This window comes from Leucoraja erinacea, chromosome 8 (genome assembly GCF_028641065.1).
Source record: "Leucoraja erinacea ecotype New England chromosome 8, Leri_hhj_1, whole genome shotgun sequence".
NCBI lineage: Eukaryota > Metazoa > Chordata > Chondrichthyes > Rajiformes > Rajidae > Leucoraja > Leucoraja erinaceus.
This window is the reverse complement of record NC_073384.1, coordinates 53,381,524-53,396,083: the sequence shown is the minus strand read 5'-3', so window position 1 is coordinate 53,396,083 and position 14,560 is coordinate 53,381,524.

Here is a 14,560-nt window from a genome sequence, read left to right as displayed (position 1 = left end):
CAGGTCAGATTAAAATTTGAAAACCACTGCGAAAGGTCCCTATTCTCCTAGGAATGTTCCTGGATAAAATATTGTGACTCCCAGGCAAGCGGTGCTCAGTTCACAAAAAATAATCTGCAAAACTGGAGCATACCTCATGGAAAGTTGTCAGGGTGTGATTGACTGTTGGCTGATACGACCTGCGTTTGCAAATGCTCACCTCTCTGGGGATCTCCAGCACCTGCATCCCTAATCGTATGCATCCTATGTTGCAGCTGCTCAAACGCTCAGCCAGACCGTGCAACCCGCAGTCCGAGAGGTCCCAGGAACAGCCATATCACAGTGTTCTCACATATGGCTGGAAGTCTGGAGATTTCCTCACCGGATAATGGGATGCAATCCCGTGAGCAGGTGTTGAACTTCATGAGAGCAAAATAAGAGATCAAAGACGAGCTCGTCAGAGTGAGATTGGTGGAGAGAGTTAAAATGGCAGTCGAGTAAGCAGAAACTTAGCGTCATCTAATGGGCTGAAAGAAGTGTTCAGCAGAATTGCCCCATTCATTCAGAATCCCAATGTTAAAAAATGCTAATGGTAATGGTAAAACCCTAGTACTTGGAAGAATTAGAAAAAAGTTATATTCAGTTTAGTTTAGTTTAGTTTAATTTAATTTGGAGATACAGGGTGGAAGTTGCCCCTTTGGCCTTCGAATTTGCACTGACCACTGATCCCCGCACATTAAAACTACCATACACACACTCGGGCCAATTTTACATTTACACCAAGCCAATTAACCTACAAATCTGTACGTCTTTGGAGTGTGTGAGGAAATTAAAGTTCTCTGGGAAAACCTACGCAGAACCTACAAACTCCGTACAGACAAGCACCCGTATTCAGGATCGAACCCGGGCCTCTGGCGCTGTAAGGCAATAGCTCTACTGCTGCGCCACCGAGCTGACCGACCTCCTAAAAGGTCTTAATTATCCAGAAAAACCATGAAATTTGTTCATTGTTTATTCACTGAGGAAAATAATTTTTGTTTAACACAGAAACATACAAAAACAGGTGCAGGGGTAGGTCATTCAGCCCTTCTAGCCAGCATCACCATTCAATATGATCATGGCTGATCATTTAAAATCAGTAGCCCGTTCCAGCTTTTTTCCCCATATTCCTTGATTCCTAGCCTGAAGAGCTAAATCTAACTCTCTTGAAAATATCCTGTGAATTGGCCTCCACTGCATTCTGTGGCAGAGAATTCCACAGATTCACAACTCTCTGGGTGAAAAAGTTTTTCCTCTCATTCCCAAATGGCCTCCCCCTTATTCTTAAACTGTGACCCCTGGTTCGGAACTCCCCCAACATTGGGAACATTTTTCCTGCATCTAGCCTGTTCAATCCTTTAAGAAGGTTATGTTTCTATAAGATCCTCTCTCATCCTTCAAAATTCCAGTGAATATAAGCCCAGCCGTTCCAGGGTCCTGATTCGAAATGCCACCTACGCATTCCCTCCAAGATTCTGCCTGTTCCTTCAGCACTCTGCTCAATGTTATTTGATTGGCCAATTGGACCAGTTAATTTCTATTTTACTTCGGAGTCACGTGAGTGACTACGTGAAGACCCCATCCAGTACGACTGGCAGGGTGAACATGATTCTCCTGCCAGCAACTGACCTGAGGTAAGTTTTTAAAAAAACTTTCAGGTTAAATCTTCTTGCAGGAACCTCTACTTAGTGGTCCTGCTAAAAGTCCGGGGCAAAGTCGGGACGGCGGGGAAACCCCAGTCTCGAACTTCAGGGAACCCCGGTCACGGTCCCAAGGACCTAGGCGCTCGGAACCGCGGAATGCGGGTAGCGAGCGGCGGTGGATTCACCTTTGAGCCGCTGGCAGTAGAACCAGCGGCTTCATATTGGTGGAGAACCCGCTCGGGAGACCACGGGAGGCGGGGAGCGGACGGCGGTGGATTCACCTTCGAGCCGCTGGCAGTGGAACCAGCGGCTTCAGATTGGTGCCGGGGGCACCTGGACAGCTGCTCTGGAGACCGTGGAATACGGCGAGCGACCTGAGAACCCGCTCTGTAAACTGCGGGATGCGAGGAGCGGATGGCAGTAAGTCACCTACTGTGCCGCTGGCAGTTAAACCAGCGGCTTCATATACCCCCCACCCCCCCGGCTTCAGGATACCGCTCCACTCCCCCGATTTTGTAAATCGCGGTTATCCCTTTGATAGGGACCGCGGGGATATCCCGGCTGCAGTAACTGCAGGGATACCCAGATCGGGGGGGGGGGGGAAGAAAGCCCCGACTGGAGAACACCGTGGAGAAGCCCTGTTATAAGGGACCGCGGAGAAAAAGCTCGGGGGAGAAATAACCCGCAATGGAAGTGTTTCTACAAGGACCACAGAGGAACCCCAGCTGTAACAAACCACGACCATGAGACCAGGCTCGGGAGGAGCGTTGCCCCGCAGCAGAAGGTTTAAAAAGGACATGCAGGTAAATTCCTTACTCGAAGGTCGTTTTGTGCTATTTTGTGAGAATATGTTACAGGAATGGACCGCATCCAGACTGACTGCAGAGGACCGCGTAATTGCGGGCAGTCAGCAGCTGTAGACTGCACCTGGATCGCTATTGATCAGAAGTCTCTGACCTGTCACCTGCACAGTCGGAATCGACACCTCAGACTGGTGGGAAAGCCAAGCAGAAGTCGGACAGGCCGAAGACTCGGACGAGTCAGGCTGTGAAGACTCACCGCTGGCGGGAGCAACTGTGAACGCATATCCCGCATGGAGCGGTTGATGGATCAGAAGCTCCAATGTGACATGCTCCAGTATATGGAGTCTAGTCACCAGGGGGTCCTGGGACGCCCAAGGCAGCACCTTATTGAGGGCTGCATAATGCATCTCCCTCGACAGAGGGGAGCATTAGGAGTCACTTCTGGGCTGACTCTGAAGACAGGGGTTTGGCTGAAGAAACCACAAGTGTGCTGGGGGTACAGGAATAACACGACCAGCAGCAGGAGCTCGACGAGTGGCCGTCGGGTACTGGACGGGGTCTTCACATAATCCCTCAACGTTACTCCTCATAAAATAAAGATCAAACTTCAAACTGGTAAGTTCTCGTTTAATCTTACTATTCTTTGCTTCCTGTCTGACAACCAGTTCTCTATCCTTGTCAATACCCTACCCCCAATATAATGTGCTCTAATTTTGCTCATTAATCTCTTGTCAAAGACATTTTGAAAGTACAGGTACACCACATCTACTGGCTCTCCTTTATCCACCGCCCAAAAAATCCAGAATATTTGTCAAGCATGATTTCCCTTTCATAAATCCATGCTGACTGACCGATCCTGTCACTGCTTTCCAAATGCGCTGCGATAACATCTTTAATAATCGACTCAAGAATCTTCCCCACTACCGATGTAAGGCCAACTGGTAGATAATTCCCCGTTTACTCTCTCCCTCCTTTCTTAAAAAGTGTAGTTACATTGGCTACCCTCCAGTCCACAGGAACAGATCCAGAGTCGAGACAATATTGGAAAATGATTACCAATGCATTCATGATTTCTAGGGCCACCGCTTTAAGTACTCTTTAGCATATAAGGTGTTTTTTTTTTAAACATAGTATTTTACTTCCAACATTGAATATTAAACGTAACTATTTTACTTAGGAGTCACGTTAGTGACTACGTGAAGAACCCGCCAGGGTGAATGCGTGTCATATCGCTACACGCATTGCGAAACGACAGGCGGGGTGGAACGACGTTCCCCCGCAGCGGCAAGTTTAAAAGCCGGGACCGACAGGTAAGTGGTTACTCTGTGGTCATTATTGTTCCCATACTGTTTCACAGGTAGGGAAACAATGGACAAATCGAAAAAGTCGACTAGAGCTGCGACTAAGCTGGCGGGGGAGGACCGCAGAGTTGCGGGCAGCCAGCACTGGCCAGATCTACACCGCGGCCGGGCGGGAAGGCAAAACGAAAAACAAACAGAGCCGTTGACTCTGATGAGTCCGACTTTGAGGAGCCGCGAGCGGCCAGCGACCATGCGCGCTGGAGCCGGATGGAGCGGCTTATGGAGCAAATGCTCCAACGTGACAGACTCCGGGAGATCGAGTCTAGTCACCGTGGGTCATACATAACACCCACAGCAGCACCTTATGTAGGGCTGCACAGTGCATCTTCCTCGTCAGAGGGGAGTACTGGGGGTCAATTCTGGGCTGACCCCAAAGAGGGGTTTGCCGAACAAACTAGAAGTGTGCAGGGGGTGCAGGAAGGAGAAAATCTACTGGACATGGTGTCCAAATATATACAGCCGGATCAGACCGGACGAAACCTAGAACAGAAACTAGCTGCCAGCATTGATGTCCTGTCATTCAAGCAATTACATGAACAGGCTGTGATGAACACCACTGCCAAATATCTGGCACCAGGAAATTGCGTATCCCTGAATGTTCCAGTCGTGAATAATTGTATCTGGAAACACGTCGGAGCAGCAGTTAGAAGCATGGATGTCAAGCTCCAGAAAATACTAAAACTACTAACAGCAGGGATCACAGCATTCGCTCGCACAGTGGATGGGAATGAAATGTCGCAAGAACAACAGGATGCACTGGCACTATTCTGCAATACGCAGTATGAAATCAATAGTATCAGAAAGAGTGCCATCCGACCTGCCTTAAATCCAAAATTTGCAGGCCTGTGCAAACCTGGAGACATAAAGCCACCAATATTATTATTTGGTGGAAACCTGTCCAAGCAGGTTAAGGAGCTCGATGAGGAGGCAAAAACCTTGGGGCTCATAAAGGCGACAACAGCAAGAACCTCCCACAGCCACAGACAGCACCATTACGCACACACCAGCAGAACAGGAGAAGCTGGTGAAAGCTCAAAGGCCGGGCGTACAGGACAGCGGTCTTTTTTAGGCCATGGCCCAGACCGGCCTTCGTGGAAAATGCGCAAACCCCAAACCCAAACCCAAACCCAGACACCGGCGCTTCAACCTCCTCGAAGACCACACAGGAAGAAGTAACCCTTCCACTGGTAACCATGGAGGTAGGTGGGTCTGGTCCCTTACAAATTATAGGAAGTGTGGATAATACACATATCGGTGGGAGATTACACTTCTTTTGGGAGGCATGGAGGAGGAGCCATCTTGGAGGAACGGCTACTAACCAGCAGCCATCCGTTAAACTCGCTTTTTTAAAAAGTTTTTTTTAGTTAGTCCTGTCTCGTCCGTTTGGAGAAATTGACTTTTTTTATGTGGGGGGGTAGGGGGCAATTTTATTTCTAGGTCCCTACCTGGTCAGTGAGGCAGCTTTTTCTCCAGGCTGTCTGTCGACTCATCCTCGCGGCCTACCAGCGGGCTTGGAGCGCCGTTTCCTGGCGGGGACCGCCCAGCACCTCGGCCTCGGTGGCGGCACAGCGCTGGAGCGCTATCACGGACCGGAGCGGGCGATGCCTTGCCTGGGTCGCCACGCTGGATCGACACGCTGGTGCTCCGGTGAGCTGGACCGCCGAGAGCAACATTTCCGGGCTGCGGGTCTGCGGAGCGGGTGGCGCCGATCTCAACATCGGGAGCCTGGGAGCTCCAAATCGGCGCGGCCTTGTCGGCTCCGGAAGCCGCGGTCTACAGCTTGGAAGCGGCCGTTCCAGGTGGCCCAGCCGCTGAGAGGACTCACCCGACGCCGGGGCAAGACCACCTGGTGAGAACGGCCAGGAACATCGGGCCTCCGTAGAGGCAATAGCGGCGGCAGGCCTGACTTTGGGTGAACTTGGGGCTGGGGACTGGACATTGTGCCTTCCCCCACAGTGGTGTCCATTGTGGGGGGATGATTTTCTGTCTCTACGTAATCTTGTTAGTCTGTGTCCAAGATGGCTGTCGTGAAGAGAGAGTGGACGCTGGCGCGCTTTGGCTGCCGCTGCTCTCTCTTCACATTGTGTTTTCGATTTTCTGTTTTTGCACTGAATTCTGTTTTTAGTTTGTGCCTCTGTGATGTCTTTATTATTTATTTTACTCTGATTATATGTTTATATTCTTGTTAATCTATGTAAGGTGTCCTTGAGATGTCTGAAAGGCGCCCAACATATAACATGTATTATTATTATTATTATTATTAACAACAGCCACTTATATCCTAAACAGTATCCAGGGATACACCATTGAATTTGTGCACAAAAATAGCCCCCCAGTTCAGCATGTACCGAATCGAACGTTCGTACTTTCACGAAAAGAAAAATTAAAAGCACATGCTGAACTGGTGAGACTTCACGCAAAGGGGGTAATTGAAAAAACCCAACACGATTCTCTGGAATTTGTGTCTAATATCTTTACCAAAAACAAAAAAAGATGGTGATTGTCGCATCATCATAGATTTGACCAACTTGAATACATATGTGCAATATATTCATTTCAAAATGGAAACCTTTGTTACTGCCAAACAATTGATTTCTGAAGGCTACTTCATGGCTAGCATCGATTTAAAAGATGCTTACTATTCAGTGCCTATACAGACTGACCACAGACGTTATTTAAAATTCAACTGGATGGGGCAGCATTGGCAGTATAGCGCTCTACCAAATGGATTAACATCAGCCCCCAGGCTGTTTACAAAAATCTTGAAACCAGCCCTAGCGTTTCTTCGGAAACAAAAACATATGATCATGGCCTATCTAGATGACATATTGATTGTGGGCAAAACTTCGGAATTAGCCAAACTAGCTGTATCAGCCACCAAACAATTGTTTGAGAAACTGGGGTTTATCATCCATCCAGTTAAATCTAAACTAACGCCTTCCACCATAATGGATTATTTGGGGTTCACTATTGACTCAGTTCACATGTCAGTGACTTTACCAAAGGACAAGGCTACAGTCTTAACTGAGGCCTACAACAACCTCATTGACATCAGTGAACCATCTATCAGATTGGTAGCAAGGGTGATTGGCAAAATAGTGGCTGCTTTTCCAGCCACACAATTTGGACCTTTGTATTATCAAAATTTACAAAGGGCAAAAATACAAGCACTCAAAATTAATGCTGGTCATTTCGACAGACCAATGAAGCTACCAATCAAAGCAATTATGGAATTAAAATGGTGGAGGGATAACATTCGGCATCGTTCCAGCCCTATCATTATCAGCAACCCCTCAGTGGTGCTACAAACTGATGCCAGTGCACTTGGTTGGGGTGAGCTGGGGTGGATAATAACATATTCAAATCTCATTCCACCAGGGCTGCAGCTACATCGGCAGCTATGGAGTTGGACGTACCGATGGACCAAATCCTGGAGACAGCAGGATGGTCAAGGGAAAAAACGTTCCAACAATTCTACCATAAACCAGTGGTTAAACCTGGAACTTTTACAGAATCAATTTTAAGTTCTGTAATATGATTTCACCCCATAAAATAGCGGCTATAATTTGTTTTGTTAATAAATTTATCATGGATTTTCAATGTTGGATTCATGTTTAAACGTATTAACACAATTCCTCCCTTAGTCAATTAAGGCAGATGTGATGCATGGACTCATTTCCACAGCATAAAATCACAGGGCTTTGAAATCTTCACGTAGTCACTCACGTGACTCAGAAGTAAAATAGGAAGATTAAACGAGAACTTACCAGTTCGAAGTTTGATCGTTATTTTATGACGAGTAACGTTGAGGGATTACGTGCCTTCCGCTCCCACCCTTGATCATAAAGTTCAACTGGTATCCTCTTCTCTAATCTTACTATGTTCAGTCATTACTGTTATCTGTGATTTCACATCGCTGCTTTGAAGAATGACACGCATGCGTCCTGGTGGGTTCTTCACGTAATCCCTCAACGTTACTCCTCATAAAATAACGATCAAACTTCGAACTGGTAAGTTCTCGTTTAATCTTACTATTTTTCCTAAATCACAGTTCTGTGAAATGTTTATGTGCATTGCTGACTATTACTCATCAAAAGCCTGTCAGTCATATATTTGATCTTAGCAGGAAATCATGAACATCATAGTGAAGCAGGGACTTATTTACTTTGTTGATCTCTATCAGGAAAACATCTCCCTGTGTTGCTGACTTAGATTTTTCCATGATTATGTACAAATGTAGACGAGGCAGTTCAAGACATAAAATAGAGATGCTGGAATTCTGAGAAAAACACAAACTACTGGAGAACATGGTGAGTAATGCTGCATCTGCAGAGGGAGTGGCAAACGACAAAAACATGCTCAAAGACAAATAAAAAGTTCATAAGTTCATAAGCCATAGCAGAATTAGGCCATTCGGCCCATCGTCCTACTTCGCCATTCAATCTTTCCCTCTTAACCCCATTCTCCTCTTTTTCTCTATAACCCATATGAACCAGGCACGTTGGAAATCTCAAAGATAATGCTAATTATTTTTACACTGTGGTGTTCCTCAACAAACTGCATCGCATCTACTGTGCAGTTTTTGTGACTGAAAAGCTATGTATGAAAAGATACAGGAAATCTAGATTGAAAATGATTTACCTAAATCAACAATTTTGTATCATCGAATCCGGTTAGCACAGAATACATGTCTTGCAAAATAATGCTGTTTTTCTTATCTCCTGCTAAATTAGCTCATACCATTGCAATTCCATACCGACACATCCCTGGCAAAGGACCTCTCTGTGATTGCGCCAATACAAAGTCATCCCTACAGTGTATGCCTCTCATTCCAGTGTGCAAAGCAAGCGTGGTGAGCCAGCCTTCCTTTACGTGAGAGCAAATGTAATAACTCCTCATCAGATTGCAGTATCAACATAATCATCTTCAAGGTGTGATTTTTCCTGATCCTGTGTACACTTATCAGAGCCCATTCTGAGAAACATGTGGGCCCTGCATCATCTTGAAATGAAAACATACATAAGAAATTAAATGGTGCTAGCTGAGGTGCTGATATATGAAGACAGAAAGTGGAATAGCTTTTCATACAGGGTGACATTTGATGCCTAAAATATGTTGAGAGTAATCTACATCTGCGATTAAAATGTTTGATTTGAATGGCTTGGGTTTCAATGAAGGTTGACCTCCAAAAACATTGAGGCACTTCTTACAAAGTGCACTCTGATGACGTAAAGATCTGAATTAAGATGTATGGACATTGTCTTCCAAATCCGGCAGGGGGCCACTGAGATGAAAGGGGGGACCTAGGAGTCACGTGCTGCCACGTACGATGGCAGGCCTTGCACGTCACTGCAAGAAGATAAGATTATTCAATGGACGTTTTGTAACTGTCGGCTCCAGAAAAGTAGCAACTCTGTGTACTGCCCAGGTGAGGTCTGCTGCATGATTTATACAGGATTGTATGCAAAGACAAAGAATTTCACTGTACCTAGGTACAGGTGACAATAAAGTATCATTGTAACATTGAATCTTATTCAATGGCTTACTCCAACTGACACTGGAATTTCATGAGAACCTATTCTTGGCGGCAAAAGCATAAGACACAAAGGTCCATCAATCCTTACTGTTTTCACAGCAAATACATAAATATATTAATTGCAGGTTTTACAAAGCCAGGATTCCATGAGTGAACCTGGAGACCAAGGAAGGTGCGCTGCCCACCTGATGGAGAGAGCAGCCTTACAGAGCAGCCAGGTGAGGGTTGTACAAGGAACACTGGGCAATGTGGTGCTTGGATCTGTAAGCCCACATATACGGCCCAAAAACAACAAAACCACATATAAAAAGTCCAGCTCTTTTTTTGAAATGAAAACAGGGAAATGCAGGAACTACTCAGCAGGTCAGCCAAAGAGTCTCTGACATTAATCGTATTTCCCTTTCCACAGGTTGCTGCCTATCCTGCTGGGTGTTTCCTGCATTTGCAGTTCTTTTGATTTTCATTGGGGTTTCATTTAATTGCGCCCATGATCAGTCGTATGGAACCAGGAACATTGTGGCTGAATGCTGGCATTGTTGCACTGGCTCCATCCAGAAAGTTTCATATAACAATGTGCGGCCTGAGCTCCAGACCCTCCTCCATTTGAATGATGCCTTGCAGCTGAAGACTCAGTTAACTGGCAGCTACGCTCATCAGTGAGAAATATATATTCATGCCATGCTGAGTGCTGACACCAGCTTATTCACCTCTTCAAGATTTAAGCTGAGGGGGAAAGATTTAATCAGAACCTAAGGGGCAACTTTTTTTCACAAAAGGTGGTAGGTGTATGGAACAAGGTGCCAGAGAAAGTAGTTGAGGCAGACGCTATCACCACATTTAAAAAAACTTTTGGACAGGTACATAGGTAGGATAGGTTGAGAGAGAGAAAGGCCAGATGCAGGCAGGTACGACTAGTGTAGATGGGACATCTTTGTTGGCATTTGCAAGTTAGACTGAAGGTCCTACTTCCACACACTATGATGTTATTACATCCGTTTTTGTGCTGCACTCCCTCTGAACTTAGTGACTTCTGAGGGAGGGACTCCTGTGAAAGTATGGGGAAGGTTGCTCACAGAAACATAACATTTTGTGCAATGTTCCCCTTCCGATGTGGGCCACTGTCCTGGAGGAGAATTAAACAGTTTGGGATTATTGAGTGGACACTTCTTCAGGCCCTAGAATATAAAGTGTTGGAGTAACTTAACATGCCAGGCAGCATCTCTGGAGGACAGACGATGTTTTGGGTTATGACCTATTAAAAGGGGGCAGTTAAAAATACAATGTTTGTTTCAGTTCAGGAAAATGCGTCTTTTCTCATGTTAGCCCGTATTACTTTACATACTTTACATGTTAGCCCGTATTACTTTACATACAAAAATATGAACTGAATATTCAAACCTATCCCTTTTTAACCACCTCTTTTGATTCAAGGTCACGTGCAAGGAAAGTGTAGAAACTTGGCAGAGGTGAATGGACTCTGTGATCTTTTTAATGTAATCCAGCCGCACTGCTCCTCGGAAGCCTGACTATTTATTCGTCTGGAAAACAGCAAACGTTTACATTATATATTATTACTAAACGCTTTTATGTCTGTTAACATCTTCATTGATATTCTTGTTTGGAATCTATTCCTCATTGGGTAATTCAATTCATTAAAGGGCAAAAGAACCATCAGTCATGACACAGTAATATCATTAAAAAAACTATGGTCCTGCCAGAGAATGCAGGCATCCATCTCAGCCTGAGTTAGTTCATACACAAATAAGTATGATTAAAACATGATGATATATATTTGATAACTGTCTTATTTTATGTTAAAACATGCATTTGTAAATATGGAGCACCTGATTCAATTTCCAGCATGGAAACTCCCAATGATGACCAAGCAAGGCTTTGAAACTGTACCTGGACAAAACCATTTACCATCTGCAGGATGCATTGCAGCAACTTGCCAAGACTCCTTAGAAAGCACTTTCCAAATCCATGATCTCTACCAACTCCATGGTCAAGGATAGCAGAAACATTTGAATAGACCGCTTTGAAGTTGCCCACTAAGCCACACACCACCCTGACTTGGAAATATATCATTGTTCCTTTACTGTCACTCAGTCTAAATCCTGGAATTCTCTCCCGAACAGCACTGTGGGATTATCGAGAACTACACCGGTTCAAGAACAAATTCACCACCAGCATCTCAAGGGCAACCTGGCAAATTTCAATGTATACAATGTATACAATGAGGCAGAGGTGAAGTGGGCAGCTTATGGGGTGAGGGGGTTTATGAGTATTAAAAATGTAGGTGTGCTGCTTTATTAGAAATTATTGGACAGAGAGACAGACATCCCGCTTTGCCAATGAAGCAAAGTTGAGTAAAATCTATGGGAGTATGAAATTGCACGGAAATATTAATGGATTGAGTAAATGCACAGACTAGTGGTGGCAAGTAGATTTGAATCAAGGCAAATTTGAGGTCATCCATGTTTCACCTAAATGAGATAGAACAGATTCTAAATGCCGCATAGCTGGAAGCAGCGGGAGACTGAAGAGTCATGGACAATTATTATGTTGCATTAAATGGCGTGAACAGATATAGAAAATAATCAGGAAGGTTAATGAGATGCTGACCTTTATATCTAGCAGACAAGAGCAAGGAGAATAGGAATTAAATAAATATTATATAAGGCCTTGGCAAACTACACCTGGATTGTGATAGATTTGGAAGGCAGCAGCTTCTGCCTCTCCCCACCATTTAAAGTCATGCACTAAAATGCAGAAAATTGGCAAAGAGAGTGGGCTCTGTGATATTTTCCAGCCACAATGCTCTGGGAAGCCTGACTTTTACTCCAGAAAACAGCAACCGTTTAAGTTTAAATTTAGTTACTGAACTTCATGTCTTTTAACATCTTCATTGATATTTTAGCTTGAAGGCCTTAATCTCCCCCAATAGACCAAACTTAAACTTAATACTTCTGCCCGGAACACTCAGCAAGTAACAACTGACTAAAAGTTAGCCAAAAAGTTGGTTGTTTTTCCAACTTTATTTAAAGAAAATTTGGCATACAAATTGAAGTTGCTTTATTCAAAGAGAACTTCAACTTTGCTTTATAAATACAATTTTGAGGGTGAAACAAGAAGCACATGGGCATCCATTCATCGTATATTTGTTGCAGTTCAACTTAAAGATACAATGGTGGACTTCAAGCCAATTTTCTTGGGATTGAAACAAATTCAGATGATGAATACATTTTGAATGCAGATCAGTGGTTTTTAAATATAAAACATAAAGATATATAAATATATATAAAAATATGCTGAAACAATAAAACCAAAACATATTTATTGGATTCCTTAATATTTCAAGAAATATTTCTTGCAAAGTATCTTGTTTCATGTTTAGATTTCAGATGTTTTTAACTACTGATGTTCAGAATATAATTGTATCGAAAGCAAGGCAGGCACACACATTAGCTAGCCCAAGTCTACTTCGGGAGAGTTAGCTGGTGGAAAAGAGATAGTGTCACTGGAGCCTTGTGGCATTTTAGGGCTCAGCTTTACTAACACGCTATTTACAGGCTATCTGGGGCAAACTGAATGCAGGCCAAAATAGGTACGTTTTTGTGTAGGATGGAACTGCAGATAGACAGTTTTTAATTGGGTGGTGGGTTGGGAGGTGAGGTATCAGAAAGCACCAGCCAAAGATTATTTTAAAAACCAACATGACATTCATGCCAACCAAACCTGGATAATATGGATGAAGGTGGATCGGCACACACGATAATTGTTTGCATACTTCCCATATACTGGAAGCGAGTCGCTTTGGCTATTTGGAGCAAATTGGCTATTTGGAACATGGGAGAGGGAGGGATAATAAAGGCTGAGCATGGAGAGCAATAGGGTGCAAGAATAGGGAAAGTTTAAGTGCTTTGGGCCAAGGGAATGTGGGAGCTCAGTAATTGGGAATGGGTGGAGATGGGAATATTGTACCATTCACCATTTTCTAGAGGAAAGATAAGAAGGAAAACACTGGAAGAGAAAGAATGCTGTAAAACTAGAGCAGGAGTCGGCGACATCCTGCTCTCTGGCTAACATTTCATTCCTCCTCTCCTCTCCTTATGTGACACATTTTCTGTCTCCTTTTCACCTCTAAGCTTTGCCATGTCTTACCTCCATCTGCCAATCAACCACCTCCCCCCCCGCCCCACCTCACTCACTGGTATCCACCTATCACTTAAAAAGATACAAAGTGCTGGTAACTGAGTTACTCCACTATTTTGAGACTTTTTTGTAAGCCAGCATCTGCAGTTCCCTAATTTGACCTGTCACTTGCCAGGGTTTGTCAGACCACACCTCTCTTTTCCAACTTTCTTTCCCCTACGCCTATCAATCTGAAGAAGGGCCCCAACCCGAAACATCATCAGTCCATTCTCTCCACAGATGCTGCCCGACCCACTGAATTCCTCCGGCACTTTGTGTTTTGAGTAGAAATAGGTTAACACAAGCTTACCCTGTCATTCAATGTGATCTTGGCTGATTTGCCTCAGCTCCTTTGCTGTGCAAATTCCATGCAATCCTTGATTCACCAATCTTTTGATTCATTTATCAGGTAATTTAGCCCACCAAAGATTCCAAACATTAACCAAGAAACAAAGAGGAGAATTAAAGGGAGAAAAGGGTACCTTTAGAACACCAAAGGCAAGTAACCAAAAGGTATGTATGGCTGGGGCCTATGACTTGTTGCTATTTTTTTTATCTGTAATGATATGTCGTCCTTGATGAAATCACTGAAATCATGTCTGACTGAGTTAAAGATCATTATATTTTTCCCTTATTTTGAAGGAATATAAAGACATCTGTGTGATAAAAACCTCCTTCTGCAACACATAATGAGTAACACTATTAGAGAACCACTGATGCAATATAAACTTCAAACAATGTTATTATCCAACATGCATTGATCTACCAAATTAGTTTATAAATCTGTTCACTCAGCATGGAGCCTTGCCTCTGGAACTACATTCTGGGAAAACATACACGCTCTCCCTATTATTTTCCATGCATAATGGACAGAAATTCACGGAACTGCGCCCATGATTTCCCAATAATCACTTCAGGAAGGGCAATTTTAAAACGCCTACAATGTTATGTTGAAATTCAATGACTACGATTTGATTCATTTCTATGATGGTTTTTGAGAATCGG